We start from the raw sequence: 21,102 nt of genomic DNA, 5'->3' as shown, positions 1-21,102 counted from the left end.
ATGTGTATATCTAAATACTTTCAGCAAACAATTAGAAAATATTATTTAAATTTTTTAATTTATAATAGCATTAAGCTATTAATCAATGATATATTTAAGAAAATATATGAACTATTTTTGTACAGTGACAACAGCAAAAAACACTGCTGAAAGAAATTAATGAAAATGTAAAGAAAAATTTTAAAGTGGAAAATATACTATGATTATGGATTAAAGATTCAGTATTTTAAGATGCAAATCTTCCCCAAATTGATCTATACATTTGATGGAATCCCAAAAAAGATTCCATCAGGCCTACTTTGTGGAAATTTACAAATGTATTCTAAAAATTATAAAAATACAGAGAAACAAAACACAAACACAGTTTTGAAAAAGAATAAAGATGAAAGACATATATCATCTCATTTCAAGATTAACTGGTAAAGCTATCAAGAATCAATACAGTGATATTGATAAACAGACTAGTTAGCCTAGAAAAAGAATCATAACCAAATTAATTTTTAACCCCAGTGTCTAAGTAATTTGACAGAAAGGAACAGTCCTTTTAACAAATACTGCTGAAACAGCCTAATATCAAAAGGTAGAAAAGTGAATCTTATCTATTATGTCATACAAATTTTAACCTAACATGTATTTTAAACTTAAAAATAAAACTTAGAGTTATAAAACCTCTAACAGAAAATATAGAGGAAAATCTTCATGACCTTTTCAGTCAGGTTTTCTCAGGTAGGACACAAAGTATTATTAAAGAAAAACTTGATAAACTAGACTTCATTAATATTAGAACTTTTTGCACTAGAAGTTTTCCATAATATAAAAAGAATTAGTACAGCTAAATTCTAAAAAAAAAAAAAAAAGAATAACCCTATTTTTTAAATGGCCAAAAAAATGATGACATTTTGTAAAGTAGCTATGAAGTGAAAGTGTTAGTAGCTCAGTCCAACTCTTTGTGACTCCATGAACTGTAGCCCTCCAGGCTCCTCTGTCCATGGAATTCTCCCAGCAAGAATACTGGAGTGGGTTTCCATTCCCTTCTTTATGGGAACAGCTAATAAGAACATGAAAATCGCTCAACAGAATTTATACTTCAGGTCAGAAAGGAGTTTCAGAGAAAAGATTTTTCTTCGTGCATGAAAACTATAAAGCGAGGCATATAAGTAAAACAGTGGTTCTCAAGACACTGGAAATCAAGCAATAAGAGATCAGCTAAGCTAACAAGAGGACTTTCCAGATGGCACTTGTGGTAAAGAACCTGCCTGCCAATGCAGGAGACATAAGAGACACGGCTTTGATCCCTGGGTCAGGAAGATCCCCTGCAGAAGGGCATGGCAACCCACTTCAGTATTCTTGCCTGGAGAATCCCATGGACAGAGGAGCCTGGTGGGCTACAGTCCATGGGGTTGCATAGAGTTGGTAAGTGAAGTGACTTACCACACAGTCTAACAAGATTAGCCCTATGATGGCTCCAACATAGCTCTTGGTGAAAATGTCCAAGTTGTAAGTTTGCAAAGGTCAAGAGAGCCAGATATTGTAGGGAAGAGTGCCAGAGAGAAGAGAATTGTGAAGACAGAGAAATTTAGAGATCTGAAGGAGGCATCGAAAGTGCTCAGGATTTATAAGAAATCTCTAAATACCAGAGAGAAAACATTGAGAAACATTAAAAAAGAACAATCCCTGGGATACACACAGAGCCAGAATTAATGTTTGCTCTCATCTGATACAGTGTAAAGCTTCATATTTCATGGGCATTTGGTAGAATATTCAGAAGTGTTTTCCCTCAGAAGTTGGGTAAATTAGCAACTGACTGAATTGTATTAGTCAGAGTTGGACACGACCAAGAAACTGAACAGCAACAAATTGTATTATGATCATGTTTAACAAAGCCTAAGAGCAAGAACTGAAAGAATCAAGCTGTTTCCAAGTACCATAACATGAATGCACAAATATTTAGAAATATTTATAGGATTACAAAACTATTTATAGGATTACAAAACAGTTAAAATTCATAACTCTGGCCTCAAAATAGAAATGAAAAGTCATGCAAAGAAACGATCATAATGAGAAAAGTCAATAAGCTGAATCCAAAACAAATATGACACAGAAGATAGCTTATACAAGATATTAAAGTTATTATAACTATATTCAGTATGGTCAAGAAGCTAGAGAAAAAAAAAAGACGTGTTAAGTAGAGATATGAAAGATATATTCTTTAAAAGGAACAAACTGCATTTCTAAAGATGAAAACAATGTCTGAAATGAAAATACAATTGTTAGGATTAACAGAGTAGACATTGGCAAAGAAAAAATTAATGAGGTTGAAGACATAGCCAAGAAAAAGAAGCTATCCAAAAGTACTAGTACTAGAACTAAACATTACTTGCACTAAACATGAAGTATATCATACCACTTGAAAATAGATTGGGATAAACACAAATGCCACTACTAAAATAATACAAAAAGGGTTATAAATAACAATAAAACAAAGGCAATAAAATTGGACTATTAAATAATTTTTATTAATGCAAAAGCAGAGGAGAAGAACAAAGGGAAAAAATAACCGAGAAAAAAAAATCAACATAGCAGAATCAACCCTAATGTAAATAACCTAGAACCTAAATGTTGCAAAAGCAAAGATTAGCAGATTGGATAGAAAAAGATCTAACTACATACTTCCCATATGAAATACCTTTTATATATCAAGATATACTAGATTTAAAAGATGAGAAAACATATACCAGGATAACACCAATCAATCAGAGGCATGCTGAAGTGGTTGTATTAATATCAAAGGAAATTTCAGAGCAAACAATATCACCAGAGATATACAAGATCATTCTACAATGAGGAGAAAGTCAATATATTCAAAGGACAAACCAATCCTAAACATTTATTAAGCTAATAACAGTTTCAAACACAAAAACTAAGAAGAACTGCTGGGAAAAATAGGTAAATGTACAATTACAGGAGATTTCAATTATCTTCTCAATAATTGATAGGCCAAAATTAAGGGTATAGAAGACAAGCCACACTATTAACCAGATTGGTATACTTGGCATTAATAGAGTGCTCCAGCCAACAACAGCAGAATATGCATTCTTTCAAGTGCACATGGATCGTTTACCAAGACAGAAGTGAATTCTGGGTCATAAAAAATGTCTAATAAATTTAGAAGATTTCAAGTCATATAAGATATACTGTCTAACCACAAACAGATTAAATTATAAGTGTTTAAAGTATCTGAAAAACTCACAAATAAAAAACTTCATGGGTCAAAGAGGAAACCAAAAGAGAAATTAGAAAGTATTTTGAATTGAGTGAGAATGAAAAATACAGTGTCAAAATCTGTGGGATGTTTCTAAGGCAATACTTGGAGGGAAATATATAGTACTAAATGTCAATTAAAACAGAAGATCTCAAATCAATGATCTCAAGTTCCTCAGAAGAGGAAGAGCAAGTTAAAACCAAAGTAATTTAAAATTTAAAATTAATAAAATAATAAAAATCAGAGGAGATATCAGTTGAAAATAGAAAAACAATAGAAAAAATCATTACTTTTCAAGTGCTTCTTTAAGAAAACCAATAAAATTAATAAACTAACAAGACTAACGGGAAACAAAAAAAGATACCACAATTGCTAATATCAGGAATGACAGAGGCAATTTTGCTGTAGATTCTGTACATATTAAAAGGATAATAGGAGGAAAACAACAACAACAAAAAAAGTATAACAGGGAATATGATAATAACTTTATTCTAGTGGATTTGACATCTTAAATGGATAAACTCCTTGAAAGGCACAACCTACTAAAATTCCCTCAAGGAAAAACAGATAATCCTAGTATTACAATATCAGCCAAGAATTAAACTTTTAGTTAAAATCCTTGACACTAAAATATCCCCCATTCAGATAGCTTCACTGAGGAATTTTAACAAATATTTAAAGAGGAAATAATACCAGTTCTATACAAACTCTTCCAGAAAACTGAAGAGGAATACATATTTCTCAGCATACTGTATAAGGCCAGCATTTCTTTAATAACAAAACCAAAATGAATGTACTTCAAGTAAAGAATAATACAGACAAATATCCTTCATAAAATATTTCATAAAGATTGTGTTGCCCAGGACATGTAGCAGATATACTTTTTGGTTAATATCTATCACAGACATGGCATCAGAATCAGTGAGTACTTCGTCAGACATGTGTATAGTTGACTAATCTGTATTGAGAAAGTATCCATAATCATTCACTGAAAAAAATCTTTAAGAAATTAATTAATCCAAGTAGATTTCCAAGGCTTTCAGTTTTCACATAAGCATTAAAACATAAACCTCATTCTTGCTGAAACTTGCTTTAAACAGTAAATCTGAACAACATAGAAAACTATAAAAGAGATGTTATTCCAATGAAAAACTTTTATAGTTAACATCTAATCATTCCTCATCAAGTAAACTTCATCAAATTAGAACTTTTCTGTTCTTTTTAGTTTCATAGTTTCAACAAATGATAGTTTAAGACTGTAGACATAAACAGTTAAGGGCTTTTTTTTCTAGTTCCTTTCTTCTATCATATATTTACAAACTTATTTTAAAATTAATTCAGCTACAAAGATCAAGGAGGGGGTAACAGATTTTCATGTCTGATGCTTGCACTTGCTCTCACTCTTGCTCTGGGTTTGAATGTGTGTGTGTGTGACAGAGAGACAGAGAGACCATTGGCTCCTGTATGTCAACAGAGAAATAATGCTTAGAGGAAAACTTGATTTTGGAAACTGGGTCAGAGGCACAAAATAACATGTTTATAACAAGGCACAAACTGTGAACTACAGTAGAACTTCCCTCATCTATAAGATTTTGTCTTTTTCAGCATCAGTGTAGTCTACACACTAAGTCCCCTACGTATGAACCTTCAGGTTGTAAAACTTCAAAGATGCAAACATGCGTGTGTATGTTCAGTCACGTAAGTAGTTCATGTCTCTGGCGTACATTGTCACATACGTGCATCCTCTTTTGTGTACTTCACTGTATTATTGCTGTGCAACATGAGGAGCTTACAAATGAAGACCGGATGGAACTGGAGGCCCAGAGAAAGGATGAAGAGAGACAAGAAGAAGAAGAAACTGAAGAACCAAAGAGCTACATGTTGCAGGAAATGGCAAGGGGATTTTATTTGTTTGAGGAGGCACTGTTAGTTTCTGAGACATGTACGCGCGTGTGCTGTCAATTCAACAGTGTCCAACTCTTTGTGCCCCTATAGACTATAGCCCACCAGGCTCTTCTGTCCATGGGATTCTCCAGGCAAGAATACTGGAGTGGGCTGCCATACCCTCCTCCAGGGGATCTTCCCGACCCAGGGATCAAACCTGTGTCTCTTATGTCTACCTGCAATGGCAGGCAGGCTCTTCACCACTGGTGCCAACAGGACCCCAGTGCAGAACAGTACATGATGGTTGCAGCAGTCATTCAGAATGTAATCCAGTGCTACCAAGTCATCTGTGAAGAGAAAGAGTTACTACCCAGATATCACTGAATCGCTTTTTCAAGAGGGTAGATAGAATTGAATCCAGCAAGAAACTAAAACCTATGCCATCAATGGCAGGCTTGAGTGAGATTGCAGCTTGCCCTCTATTTCCTACTGTTAATGGTTCAGTGGCAAAGAATCTGCCTGCAGTGCAGGAGACCCGGATTCAATCCCTGGGATGGGAAGATCCCCCGGAGAAGGAAATGGCAACCCACTCCAGTGTTCTTGCCTGGAGAATCCCAGGGACAGAGGAGCCTAGTGGGCTGCCGTCTATGGGGTCGCACAGAGTCGGACACGACTGAAGCGACTTAGCAGCAGCAGCAGCAGCAGCAGCAGTACTGTATTACTGTACTGTTCAAGGTACTGCACTAGAAGATTAAAAATGTTTCGTTTATTTTTGTCCTTGTTCGTTTTTTATGTATTATTTGTATGAAAAGTATTATAAACCTATTACAGTACACCACTATATAGCCAGTTGTGTTAGTTGGGTACCTAAGCTATGTTAGACTTACAAGCAAATTGGACATATGAACCTGCTTCTGGAAAGGAACTGGTTCATATGTAAGGGACTGACTGTATTCAATATTAAATGTCAAACAAGCCCCCTATGACATTGTGGAAAACTCATCCTACCTTAATAATGGCAGAGTCAGTGGCTCAGAGAAGTCCAAATGAGCCGGGGGAATGCATGACAGTTGCAGCTGTGAAAGACAGAGAAAAAGAGAATACAAAGATCATCTCTCTAAGTGCAAAGAGCCAATGATGGCTCCTAAACACAACCAGCCCTTTTGGCAGCACTTCTCTATGTCAGGTGTGCAAAAAAGTTGCCTGTAGTCTGTTTAAAAGAAAACTGAACGAAAAAATAAGTGAGCCTCTGAGTGAAAGGGAAAAAAAGACATTTAATTAAGTCATGGAAGTGTTAGTTACCAGTCATATCTGACTCTGTGACCCCATGGACTGTAGCCCACCAGGCTCCTCTATCCATGGGATTCTCCAGGCAAGCATACTGGATTGGGTAGCCATTCCCTTTTCCAGGGGATCTTCCCAACCTAGGAATCGAACTGGGGTCTCCTGCATTGCAGGCAGATTCTTTACTGTCTGAGCCACAAGACTTAAAGCCCAGTTAAGTCATAGAGTCAAGGAAGAAGAGGTTTCCAGTTCCACCTCTAATAGTGATTTCTCTGAAATTTCCTAGTTACACTTGAGACCATCTTATTGTGTCGTATGTGTTAGTCGCTAAGTTGTGTCTGACTCTTTGCGACCCCATGGACTGTAGCCCACCAGACTCCCCAGTCCATGGAGTCCTCCGGGCAAGAATACTGGAGTGGGTTGCCATTTCCTTCTCCAGACCATGTTATTAAAAGAGTGTTAAATAATTGCAATATTTTTATAATCTCTGAGAAGAAATTAAGTCAACATAATTAATACAAGTATTCATATCCACCTGTGCCTATTCTTTGCTTTTTTAAGACATGGTGAGTTTAGGGAGAATTTCCCTGAAATTACCCATGCCACTTTCGGGCACATTTGGTCTCCTAGAAAGGAATCTATATTTTACCTCCATGAGGTATGTCTGTGGGGGTGGAAGAGAGGGCAAGAGGGTGACTTGAGATAATCATTACTAAAATGTTTTATTTGCACATGATAATTTCTCCTTTCATAAATATCAGCAAATATGCTTCTCTCCCCTCTCCCTCTCCCTCTCTCTCAGGATATCAGGCAGATAAGAGTTATCAGTAAAGGTCATCCTCAATTTCTGTACAGAAATGATCTGTCTCCGGTATGTAATAAACATTTATCCATGCCTTTATTAGCTATATTGAAGCTGACAGTTCTGTTAAACCATTTTCTTTCATTTTGCTAGGTCATGACGGTTAATGCTGCTAAAAAATCTCATCACTGCTTTTGATCACTGTATTGTCTTCCCTGTATTATCAGAATTTTGTGAAGGTAAGCACTGGCTGGAATGACCTATTAAAGTTACAGCCCGTTGAGTCTCTGGGTTTTTTTTTTTTCTTCTTCTTCTTCTTCTTTTCATCACAATAAAAAAGCAAAGGAGTACAAAGAATAAATTTTCCTCAGGAGGTTATATTTAGTTGGGTAGTTAGCATATTCAGTCAACTCTCAATTATCCATAGCAAAAGGGAACTAAAGTATCAAATATAAATGAAAATCACATATAATCCAAAATTTTCCTTTTAGCTGAATCTTTCACCAGGGTATTCCTAGGATCTAAAAGGACAACGTCACATTTTACTCAAATCTCTTTCTCATCTCCAGGTGTCAGTTTTCAGGAAGTTAGATGAATAAAAAGCAAAAGCCAGAAGAACACACTCATTGAAAAAAACTTCTCCAGACAGTTGAGATGTGCAATGGAAAAAACATGATGGAGGGGGCAGTTTGCATCTGTGCCTTTCCATCTTCTATCCCACACAACCTCTTCTCTTATTCGAAGCAATTTTTAAGAAATCTTTGTTTTTGAGAACTGAAAAATGACAAAATAGCCATAAATACCTGCCTTTGTTAATGGATCAAAGACCTTATAGATCTCCCCAAAGGTCTGTTGTCAGTTTCAAGAAATATGGTTCAGACAAAAATGTAGTTCAAACAAGTTAAAAATTCAAATGTTTCCTTTCAGTTAAATAAATATTTATGGAGTTCTTACTGAATGCCAGGCAGTATGGAAAACTCTAGGAATACAAAAATACAAATGACTCATTTGAGCTCTTATGTAGCTAGAAACGAAGAAGTCACAAAAACAGATATATGAAATTGAAAGAGTGATATCAGAGCACAGAGAAGAAGCATCTTCCCCAGCTCAGGAGATCTTAGAGGATGATTAATTCCATACTGGATCCTGAAGGGCCAGCACAGTTATCCAGGTGAAGAAGAAAAAGACAGGGGAAAGGCACTGTGAGCAAAAGGAACATTGTGAGCAAAGGCACAGATGCCTGACACAGTTCTGTGTATTCATGGAATAGCTGGGATCTCCGAGTTGTCACAGCGCAGCAATCATAACCGTAGGGGAAGAGAAAGCGAAGGAAAAGGCAACTGATAAAACTGGAAAGTGGAGGAAAGTCCAAATCTTTGGCAGCTATGTAAGAAACTTTAATAGTCCTTCCAAGATAAAGTAACAACCAACATGACCCTAAGTTCCATTATCTGTTTGTTCTTTCTTTCAGTCAACAACAAACCACTTTGCCTAGAGAATCCCAGGGACAGGGGAGCCTGGTGGGCTGCCATCTATGGGGTTGCACAGAGTCAGACAGGACTGAAGCAATTCAGCAGCAGCAGCAGCAGCAGCAGCAGCAACTACTTTCAGTGTTCACTACATGCCAGGCACTGTCCTAGGTGCTGGCGATACAGTGGGGGGAACAAAACCAAGAACTGGACTCATGCTGTGCTCATTCTGATGGGGAAGGAAAGACAAAAGATGACCACAAAACAACAAGTTATATCAGGCGGTGGTAACATGTCAAAGCCTATTTAATCTCTCATCGCTAAAAAGAAAGGTTGAACAAAGAGGACAGGGATGTGAGCCGAGGAGCATGGTGAGCTGTTTCATAAAGAATGGTCGAGGCAAAGACTCCCTGAGAAGGAGATAGTTGATCAAATGCATTAAGGAAATGCATTGGAGGGAACTACTTTTACAGCAGAGCTGATCACACAAGCAAAGATCCTGCAAGGAGAGTGCAGATGGCAAGCTGAAAGGAAAGTGAAGGGGACAGTTTGGAGCAGAGGAGGTCAGGGGATGGGTACAGAGAGATGCAGACTGTGACTACACGTGGGGCTGTTCAAACTTTTATAAAAAAAAATATATTGATTTATTTGGCTGCACTAGGTTTAGTTACACCACGTGAACTCTAGGTTTTAGTTACAGCATGTGGGATCTGGTTCCCTGCCCAGGGATCGAACCCCAGCCCACAACATTGGGAGGGTGAAATCTTAGCCACGTGGCCACCAGGGAAGTCCCTGCTCAAACTTTTTGAATCATGATCTAAAATACTACCCTTTACATTGTCACAAATCTATGTGTTTTAAAGACAGATTGAAAGCGAGATTTTTTTTTTTAAGTTTCAGGAAACCATTTTATATGCAGTATGCTCCGTTCTTGTCAATTCAACTTCATCTTTTAAGAAATTCTGGTTACAATCCATTACATTTATTTTACAACCTATTAATAGATCATAACCCACAGCAGGGAAAACACTGGAGCAGGGTCATATAGACTATAAAAATGTGTTCTTTATAAGGTAACCAACACCTAGCCCAGAATGCCCTGGTGGCTCAAACAGTAGAGAATCTGCCTACAACGCAGGAGACCCAGGTTTGATCCCTGAGTTTGGAAGATCCCCTGGAGAAGGGAATAGCAACCCACTCCAGTATTCTTGCCTGGAGAATCCCATGGACAGAAGAGGCTGGCAGATTACAGTTCATGGGATGGCAAAGAGAAGTGACTTAGCAGAGCACAGCACAGTGTGTATTGTTTCTACAAGAACTGAATTGGAGTTCAGAAAATCTAATCTTTATTCTGTAGAATAATGATAATTGCTAAAATTAACATAGTTCCAGGCTCTGTTCTAAGCATTTTGCATCAGTTCAGTTCAGTTGCTCAGTCGTGTCCGACTCTTTGCAACCCCATGAACCGCAGCACGCCAGGCCTCCCTGTCCATCACCATCTCCTGGAGTTCATTCAGACTCACATCCATCGAGTCAGTAATGCCATCCAGCCATCTCATCCTCTGTCATCCCCTTCTCCTCCTGCCCCCAATCCCTCCCAGCATCAGTCTTTTTCAATGAGTCAACTCTTTGCATGAGGTGGCCAAAGTACTGGAGTTTCAGCGTTAGCATCATTCCTTCCAAAGAACCCCCAGTGCTGATCTCCTTCAGAATGGACTGGTTGGATCTCCTTGCAGTCCAAGGGACTCTCAAGAGTCTTCTCCAACACCACAGTTCAAAAGCATCAATTCTTCTGCACTCAGCTTTCTTCACAGTCCAACTCTCACATCCATACATGACCACCGGAAAAACCATAACCTTGACTAGACGGACCTTTGTTGGCAAAGCAATGTCTCTGCTTTTGAATATGCTATCTAGGTTGGTCATAACTTTCCTTCCAAGGAGTAAGTGTCTTTTAATTTCATGGCTGCAATCACCATCTGCGGTGATTTTGGAGCCCCAAAAAATAAAGTCTGACACTTTTTCCCCATCTATTTCCCATGAAGTGATGGGACCAGCATCTTGCATACACAATATTAATTCATTAAATCCTAACAACAGCCCTAGGGGAGAAGTACAAGTACTACCCCTAAAACCGGAAACTGAGGCACAGAGAGAAAACAACTCACCATAAGCCCTGCACTGCAAAGCCCTGCATATATTAACTGACTTAATCTTTACAACAGCCTTATTTTAAAATTAAGGTAACAGAGGCATGGGGAGGTATAAGTTACTTTCTGTCACAACCAATAATTGGTGGGGCTGGGACTGAGCCCAGAGCAGTCAGCTTCAAAGTCCACGGTCCTGGAGACCATGCCATTCTGCCTCCTTTAGCTGCAATACCTGAGCCAATATGAAATACGAAGATGCCAAGTGAGGCTTTAAGGAAAACGTGATCTCGGGAGAAAACAGAGGCCCCGCTATACACATTCAGCATCAATCATTAGATGACAATTTTAATATCCTTACCACCAAGGACTTAGCAAAGATAACTCATGGAAATTTTCTCTTATACTTTCCCCAATCAAACTCTCTACTAGTATTTTTAAATTATCTTGAGGCTGAATTATTTCAGTTATTAATGTCTCTTTGAATCTGCTTTTCTACTTCCCTGAGACCCAAGTTTGGAACACTGTGCCTTTAAAAATTAAAAATGCAATTATCACATGGGATAATCTATGTGTCTATTTCACACCTCATTTTTAAAACTGATAATGATATCTTTTGGTGCTCATAGAGAAAGACACACATCTAGACACATGTATATCTCAGCGTTTATACCTCTTATTAAACAGAAGAATTTCCCTTAAGCTCTTCTTCAGCTGTTGTTTGCTTATCCAGCACTTTACACAAATATGCATATACATATACAAGGAAAGAGTAGGGTGTTACCTTTGATGGTCTGCTCCTTAACCTAAACTATTTTTTGTCATCATGATTACAGATCATTGGTCAGGACCCATTTCCTAAAGAGTCTTTGTTCTCCATGGGGACTCAGCATAAATATACCAATAATAATAATTCATGTTCAAATGCTCTATCAAATCGACTTGGAAATGAAAGTTGGTCATGATAACTCTTCACCATCTTGAGTACAAATGCAGACAACCCAAGTGCACAGATACAACAATGGTCTCTGATCTTCATGTGTGAAGTCACAGGACTCCAAAACAAGAGATGAGGCCTTTGTGGTCATGGGAATCTTAAAGAGACATTTCAAACCACAACCTGGCATTTTTTAATGAGCTCACATTGGTTAAAATTTACTCTAGAGTATGGGCAATAGAAAACCACCCCTTTATCAATAGATAAAGCCTTCAAACCAATCCTAAAGGAAATCAACCCCAAATATTCATTGGAAGGACTGATGCTGAAGCTGAAGCTCCAATACTTTGGCCACCTGATGCGAACAGTCAGCTCACTGAAAAATACCCTGATGCTGGGAAGGATTGAAGGCCGGAGAAGGGGGCATCAGAGGATGAGATGGTTAGATAGCGTCACTGACTCAATGGACATGAATTTGAGCAAACTCCGGGAGATAGCGGAGGACAGAGTAGCCTGGCATGCTACAGTCCCTGGGGTCTCTGAGAGTCGGACATAACTTAGTGACTGAACAACAACAACAACAAAACCTTTAAGTTTCTAAAATTAATTCATCAGTTGGAAAAAAAAAAAAACTAAAGTATCCACTTTCCCATGGTGATGTGGTATTTTAAGCCAGGCATTTTTCTGTGAGAGCTTCCCACTGTTTGGATCTTAATGAATAAAAACAAAGGACCAAATGCTTAACAGCTCTACTAATATTTCTTGTTCTTTTCAAAAGTAGGTCTTGGAGACAACCCATGATAATCAAAACCCACATGGTGGTCAGGTCGTCCTAATTTAACACTACACTCTGCTTCATCCATAACCTTGGATAAGCCCCATTTCACAGTCTAAATCAGTTCCACAAAGAAGAAAGCATATTAATCTTTTTTTTTTTTCCTTTTCTCTCTCAAAAACACCCTGGAGCTCACCATAACAACTATCCTCCAAATGTTTGTTATAGGACAGTGTTACAGTATAAAAATATAACAAACCCTTTCATGTGATACAGACTAAGACAAATCCTCCTTATAGTACATTCTGTACCACACTACGGCAAGATACAGCTGAGCTCATGAGTCTATTTTCAAATGATAAAGTCTTAAAGACTTCAGGAAGGTTATCCCCAGCACTGATACCAGAACAAAAACAAGAGTAGAAATTACATGAACGATAATCAGTCTCTTCTACTTAGAATCTTTAACATGACAGCTTCAAATCCTACCTGATATTGAGCAGAAATGTGGGAAAAAGTTAAATCCACTGCAAAAAAAAAAAAGTATCCAGTCACAAAGTACAAGACAAACAGAACGGGGTATCAGCACGTGGCAACTCCAATATATCTCGTCATTATCATTTAGTGGATGTGTCTTCCCTATTTTTCAGCGAGACACCTAGTCAATAAGAAGAAAAACTATTGATCTACCAACAAGTTTAGTGCAATCTTGAAATAAATTCTGTTCAAACCCAGAAGCCTCCCTCCATGTAATAGTTAAATTACTCACTCCCATGCAAAGCACAAATCCTACCCTTAGGCTATGATCAGCATGATCTTTTATTTGAAGTCTTACAGGCTGTTCAAGGGACAACCCTGATGGGTTTGGCCAAAGAGAAACAACACATCGAGTAGCTCAATGCGGGCCAAGCGAAATGGAGCCTCCCAGTGTGAGGATATTAAATTATGATGGCTGCCACAGGGGGCACAATTGTTAGCGGCCCCCTCCCACTTATGGCCTTGCTCCTCTCTTCCCTGCAGCGAGTGTTCATTGTCATACCTAATATTCAAATGCTTTGATAATGATAAGATTGTCAAGATAATAGCAGGAAACTTTCAGTAGAAACTCAATTTTCCAAAGCCAGCTGTGTTCTCTGGATGGTTCTTCCTTAAGAAGACGCCTTCAAAGAGAAAATCTTTTCCCATGTAAAAAATCAGAACAAAGCTTCTATTATATGGAAATACACATGCACAGGGTCTAAGTTTAGGAGAACAAACGTACATCAGCAAGTCAATACTACACATGGTCAAGAGACAGAACGCTACAGGAGAGAGCAAGCCCAACAAAGCAGACAAGATGAGAAATAGGGCAGCAGAATGGGACGAATCTTTCTTAATCTAACATTCTGTTTGGGGCAGGAGGGTGTTTTCCCCTATCCAGAGAGTTTTAAGTGGGTGCACGCAGGCGACAAGCTCTTATATCAAGGAAGGATCGCCCATGTGGACATTATTGATGGCACCTTGTTAGAAGAAGCACTTTGGGTTTCTTTCATTCCTTTCATTTGCACGACATTCCAATCAATAGACCCAGTGAGGTGGGGTGTAATGTGGTTTTTTTGGAAGAACGCTGGTATTGTTAACATGTTCAAAATCTGTATTTCTTAAGGTTGATTCAGGAAACCCTGCCCTTTTGTCCCAATCAAATAATGGTTTTAAGGAAGCGCTACCCTTTGGCTTTCTTTCCTCTGTCAATGCTATTTGGTCTACAGCCATTTTAAATAAGAAGTTTCAATGGATTGAAAAAAAAAAAAGCAGCAGCTGGAGACTAAAGCCCTGCAGGTGGCTGCTGATAAATACAGTATTGTAACTTGCTGGCGTGAGCCCTCTCAAAGTGTTTTGAATACAGGTCAAAAGGCTTGACAAATTCAGGAGTCAATTTTAAATTATAATCTACATGCAAGTAAATCGTTACCCATGCCACCCAAAAGGATTTCTCTTTTCTTTGCTGGTTACATAGGAACAGACAGAATTTCATTCACCTTTTACGCATAGACTTATTTCAGTGTATTCATTTCATTATAACCAGAAATGCATGGTTATTCCAGTCACTTTATATCTTAAAACAATAGTGGCCAATTCTTTAAGGAGGGATAACCTATATTTTAACTATATATATATGAGAAAGAATATCCTTTAAGTACATTTTTTCTCTTTGTGGTATTTTTTAAACCATGAGAAGAAAAGCACTATAGAAAGACACAGAATTGCTTATTTCCATTTTGACATCATTTGGGACCAACAGATACTCTACCTGGATTCACCTCATTTGGCCACCTTTACCCTATGGTTCTTTGTCCTCTAGCACTTATGCTTCTCATTTTCACAGAATTAGTCAGCATATTTCTTCAGAAGTATTGTCTTTTTATATTTGCCCTCTCTCCATATTTAAGGTTTAGATTTCCCAACACCAAGGATCAGGTCTTTTATTGACTTTTGGCATATCCCAAAGCAAGCCTTTCTCTGTTTAATGTGAATGTTTAATAAAAAATAATAAAGAATAAATAAGATTTAAGAAGGCTATAGAACAACTTTCTAACAGTGCTCTTATTTTTCAGATATGTTGCCAGAGAAGGAGAACTATGTTATATAATTTTGAAGTGTTTGATTTTCCAAGGATGATTATGTGAGTAATCAGTCACTTCAGTCATGTCCAGCCACAGTCTGACTCTTTGTGACCCTGCCAGGCTCCTCTGTCCATGGGATTCTTCAGGCAAGAATACCGGAGTGGGTTGCCATTTCCTCCTCCAGGGGATCTTCCCAACTCAGGGATCAAACCCAGGTCTCCTACACTGCAGGCAGATTCTTTACCATCTGAGCCACCAGGGAAGCGGTGATTATATATTCTTTTATAGTAAAATCACAATAAAAGAAAAATAAAATAATTCTTAAAAGAAGGAAGATCTGAAGAGGCACATTAGTCCTCACCTTGACTGACCCAATTCAAATACACTATCACTTTATTAATCAATAGCACAATTGAGGGGCAGAGGTGGAGATGAAAAATTTTTATAGATCTTGCTGCATGTGGGAAGTGAGGAATGTATATCTTCTAATCTGGACCTTGACTGAACCTATGCAAATGGAGAAAAGAAATGGTATTTTCTAAAAAGGAAGTGGAATACCATCTCACCATCCTCCATCTACTAATAATAGCATTCATTCATTCAACAGAATTTTTGTAAACATCTACTCTATGCCAGGCATTTTTCTGGGCACTGAATACCACAGGTGAATACCACAGTCATCACTGAATCACATTCTAGTCGAGGTAAACAGACAGTAAACAAGAAATTTTTAAATAGGTCATAGGATGATAAGCATCTTTGGAAAAAATAGAGAAGGGTATGTCAGTGGATGGTTAGGATGGTTGCAGTTTCATAGACAAGGCAGACAGTGAGGGAGATGACATGAGGGAGGTAGGAAGGACTGGAACACACAGGGACTAGTGTGCCCTATGTGTCAATAAGCCAGGATTCTTTTTTAAGTAATAAAAGAATTCATTAGGGCCTTTAGGCAGCAAATGATGTGATCTTATATCCACTTGAGGAATCATTCTTTTGCATGAGAGAAATGGTACAAGAATAGAGACAGGAAGCAATATAAATTTGAGAGACAAAAACACTTAAAAATGTATTTAAAGTCATGGGACTGCCTGAGACTACCTCAAGAAAAAAATACACTGAGTGGAAAGGAGGTCTGAGGACAGAATCTGTGAATGTTTAGTCTGGAAGAGGAAGCGGTTGGGATCTGTCTGACACTCTGGCTCTCAAGTCATTGATTATAATGCCTCAGGTAGCAGAAGTTTCCATACCTGGACACTGTCTGTAAAGTAGACAATTCCTCACCCTTCTCCCTGGAGCTGAAGAAGGAATGAAATGGGTAATGATTTTCCAGTGCTAATATTTGCACTGAAGAGACACCATGGACAGGGAATACATGCTTGAGTTTCTTGACCTAAGAGAGTCTGGTGATTCTTAGATGAAAGGCTAGATTTGATATTCCATTTGAAGAAGATAGATTTAAAGACCTTTCAGAGAATCTAATAAGAGGCAGGAGTCAGAGTGAGTGAGTGAGCAACTGTTTCAGGCTAAATTGTGTCTGACTCTGTTGTGACCCCATGGACTGTAGCCCACCAGGTTTCCTCTGTCCATTGGAATTTCCCAGGCAAGAATACTGGAGTGGGTTGATATTTCCTTCTCCAAGGGATCTTCATGACTCAGGGATCGAACCCACATCTCCTGCATTGCAGGTAGATTCTTTACTGATGAGTCACTTGGACACCCAAGAGTAGGAAGAGAAGTATAATTAAGAAGGGAAGAAAAGAGGCCAGATAGAAGAGAAGGAAGAACAGAAAAGAAAACTAGCATTAATTTAAGAAAAGAGTATGGCTTATGGGCAATGTTGTTGTCACAAGATGTACAGTAGGTGATTTTGGGTAGTATGTAGATTCTGAAAATATTTATGTATTGTGTATTTATCATACAGTTATCTTTGGGCAATTAAATTGTTTACTTTTGTACTTTCAGGAGTGAGAGAACATTTCCTATTTTTAAATTTTTCCTATTTTACTCGACAAAAAAATAGAATGTCAGTTTAAAGGGAAAAATACTAAATTCTTAATCTCCAGAATCCTCAGATTTCTTATCAATACAATGGGATACAATCTGTATTTCAGGGTTGCTATGGTAACTAACAATAAGGGTACATCTAGTATAATGCCTAGCAGGCTCTCAATAATAATGAAAAAATATTGTTACTATTAATATTTTTAAGTACCTAGTATGTGCTAAGTGTAAAAAAGATTATGACATTAGTGGGAACATAGGTTAAAATCTAAAGGCAAAACAAATCAGGAGAAACAATCCTATTACAAAATCAGCAGAAAGAAAAGAGTGAGGTGGTCACGAATGACAGTAAAGTAAAGCAAAAACTAAAGTTAGAAAATAAAGTTTTTGACCTCTCTGATGTTCCAATGGTGAAGAATCCACCTAGGTTCGATCCTTGATCTGGGACAATCCCACATGCTGCAGAGCAACTAAGCCCATATGCCACAAATACTGAGCCCACGTGCCCTAGAGCCCATGCTCCGCAACACGAGAAGCCATCCCAGGGAGAAGTCCGTGCACCACAGCTCAAAAGTAGCCCCTGCTCACTGCATCTAGAGAAAGCTTGCACAGCAACAAAGACCCAGCACAGCCACAAATAAAAATTTTTAATTAGTGGGAAAGTAATAAAATTGGGAGTCGGGGACTGAAGAGAACAAGACGGTGGCATGATTTTGACATGGCGCTAAAGAAACCAGGATGAGACTTGACTCATCAAGTTGCTAAGCAAAGAACAGAAGCAGAGACTCTTGACCTGGAGACCACGGTGGGTTCTGGGAGATGTCTGAAACCACTAAAACCGGGTGGTGAAATGTTACATATGCAAATATCAGAGCAAGCATTTTTCTAAATAGATGGTCCATGTCTCCCATCAGAGTTTCAGAGACTGGTGGCCTCAAATTTTTCAGTATTTCTGACTCAGCCAGATCAATTAGTCAACTGAAAACATCTGGAAGATATTTCTCTACATTAATATATGTGCTATTCCAAGTTTGCCAAGCATTGGAATGGCGTTGTACTTAAAAAGTCTTGGGGAAAGGGGTCACGGTGCCATCAGCATTATTTTTCCGGCTGGGTTTATGTTAAGCTATGGCCAGACCTGCTATAGGCCCGATGGACAGAGACACAATTAGTATGTGAAAGCATGTAACTGAAGCATGATAAGAGTGTCCTTAGATGACAATGACATTGATCCTTGAATGGTGGCATTCTAAGCATTAGAGATGGCAGTGAGCATGCCGCCTTCTGTGTTCCCACCTCCACCAGATGACCCTGACCACCAAACTCTGGGCATATTGGGGAAGACCATGGGGAGCCAGATTCAGACACTCTTCCATCTAATCTCATGGTTTCCTTTGCACTGCTTCTTCCTGGTTCAATAATTAGTGAATTTACCAACAACCTTGGGCTTTCCAGGAGGCACTAGTGATAAGAACTCACCTGCCAATGCAGGAGACATAAGAGACGCAGGTTCAATCCCTGAGTTGGGAAGATCCCATGATGGAGGGCAAGGCAATCCACTCCAGTATTCTTGCCTGGAGAATCTCACGGACAAAGGAGTCTGGTGGACTACTGTCCATAAAGTCGAAAAGAGTTAGACAGGACTGAAGCAACTTAGCACACACACCAGCAACCTTAAATCAAAGCTAAGTCACCTTTACACCAGCCCCCTCCTTAGGGAGCAAAGTCAGCCAGCCTCAAACAGCTAGTTGGAGATAACACTCCACCTATTTTATCACAACCCAATACTTTCATTAACATTTCATGAATATCTGTGGTTCCATAAGCAAACTCAGAGTTTAGCACTGCAGATAAAAAATGGATAGCATTTACTTCACTAGTTCCAGCTCATCCTGAAAAAGATCTTTGTTAATTTCTCTAACCAGAGAAAAGGAAAAGAAGATGAACCTCCCAAAAAAGAAGCCAAATTTAAGGGGAAAATGTAAATTCCAGAATATATTTTCAAATATCCGACTTTCTTGACTATTCCTAAGCATTTCTAAGTCCGCCTACTATAGTCCACCAGGCTTCTTTGTCCATGGGATTTTTCAGGCAAGAATACTACAGTGGGTAGCCATTCCCTTCTCCAGGGATCTCCCCAACCCAGGTATCGAACCCAAGTCTCCCCCATTGCAGGCAGTTTTTTTACCATCTGAGCCACCAGGGAAGCCCCACTATAACTACTACATGTTTTAAAGGTGAGAAAAAATGGTAAGAATGTGTTTTCCATGGTTGAAAGGATGCCACAATGCAAGTTCTAATAGGAACTTACCAGAAACTGCTCAGTAACAAAGATTTTGAACACCAAAAAAAAAAAAAGAGAAAATAAAACAAGTACAAAGTAGCCATAAAATAAATTGATAAATAAATAATTAAACCAAGAATGACTTCAAATGTTAATTTCTTTCAAACAGAGGCTCAGTTTCCATATCTAGTGAAAAATAAAGCTTTCTTGGTTAAGGCAAACAACTGTCATCAACACCCCTAAAATCCATATTTGATTAAGGTCAGGATGACTAGCTCTTGAAATTCGGATCTCTTGAAGATGAAGATCCTTATCTCAAGAACTAAGAGAAAGGAACCCAACAGGTATTATTAGCATATTTTTAAAGAACAACTTTAGCTTTGTATAGTGACTTTCTCATCTTGGAACATCAATTTTTCTCTCAATTTGTTCAGTTTACAGCTAGGAACAAAACAGGAGGTCAAGTACAGTAATGGGTAAGAAAAGCATAAAGGAATATATTTTGCAGTGACGATTCCAACAGACACTTAGAGTCACATACGGATCATGTCTTCTTAGAAAAAATAAAAAGTGTTAGTCGCTCAGTCGTGTCCAACTCTTTGTGACCCCCTGGACTGTAGCCCGCCAGGCTCCTCTGTCCATGGAATTCTCCAGGCAAGAATACTGGAGTGGGTTGCCATGCCCTTCTCCAGGGGATCTTCCCAACCTAGAGATCAAACTCAGATCTCCTATATTGCAGGCAGATTCTTCACTGTCCAAGCCACCTGAGAGTCTTGGGGGAATACAGAACAGTGACATTTTCCGTGAGCATTTCTTTCCTCCCAGGTGGAGCCTTTAGGAACCACAGCACTTGGTAACCTACAGTGAAATCCACATTGGAGGTGCGTCCTGCCCTGAAACGCGTCTCCTTTCTTTAAGTTCCTTTTGCACAGAGCTGAAGGGAGGTTCGGAGAGGTGCAGTGTGGGACAGAGAAAGGGAAAAAACCCTTTCTTCACACTCGTGCTGCTATGAATGCGGACCATCTGTGCCCCAGCTGGAGTGCCGGCAATGGTCTGGCACTTGAACCACACCATATTTACAGATCTAAACACAAATGGCTACTGCCTGATTGTTTCATGATTCATTAGTCAGACAAGCTCTCCTCTCCCGCCAGCACAGCTGTTACAGAGTAAACCTTTGTCACTTAATAGGCCTGATTATTACTTTCCATCAAAGGTATTGATCTGTGTCACCTCTACTTAAGGGAATGGGGGAGAAGAAAATGGGGGAATAAAACGTACCAGGAAAACAGGAACATGAAAAAGAAGAAAATGGGGACAAGAGAGGGACGGTAGGCGGGGTCGGGGACAATGGCTTTCTCCCTTGCTCTCGCTTGCATGACCTGAATATCTGGACCCCGTGTCTTTGGCCGCAGTGACTGACTTTCTCAGAAAGAGGAGCCATGCCTCACACGGTGGGCAGCCCTGAGCCCCCAGACCATGGCAGTCACAGACCCTGACCACACGGATCTCCTTGCTCCACGAGAGGTACACGGTGAACTGAACCAGAAATCTGTATCAATTAATAAACCAAGCCAGTGTGCAGATCAAATACAGGCTCTGGAGGGAATTTTTATAGCTCCTTTAATTATCTCCTTTTATTTAACAAATAAAG

The 21,102-nt window shown here is 38.8% G+C and overlaps 1 long non-coding RNA gene across 1 annotated transcript in view; it reads right to left on the bottom strand.

Moving 5' to 3' along the window:
- LOC132345535 (uncharacterized) overlaps nucleotides 1–21,102 on the bottom strand; it is a 76,392-nt gene that overhangs the window by 6,929 nt on the left and 48,361 nt on the right. The window contains exon 2 of the long non-coding RNA XR_009494935.1: nucleotides 6,155–6,222. This is a non-coding gene — a long non-coding RNA (uncharacterized lncRNA). The remainder of the gene's footprint in view (nucleotides 1–6,154; nucleotides 6,223–21,102) is intronic.

The sequence above is a fragment of the Bos taurus genome, chromosome 6 (assembly GCF_002263795.3).
Source record: "Bos taurus isolate L1 Dominette 01449 registration number 42190680 breed Hereford chromosome 6, ARS-UCD2.0, whole genome shotgun sequence".
NCBI lineage: Eukaryota > Metazoa > Chordata > Mammalia > Artiodactyla > Bovidae > Bos > Bos taurus.
The sequence above is the reverse complement of the archived record's forward strand: the minus strand, read 5'-3'. Positions and strand labels throughout refer to the sequence as shown.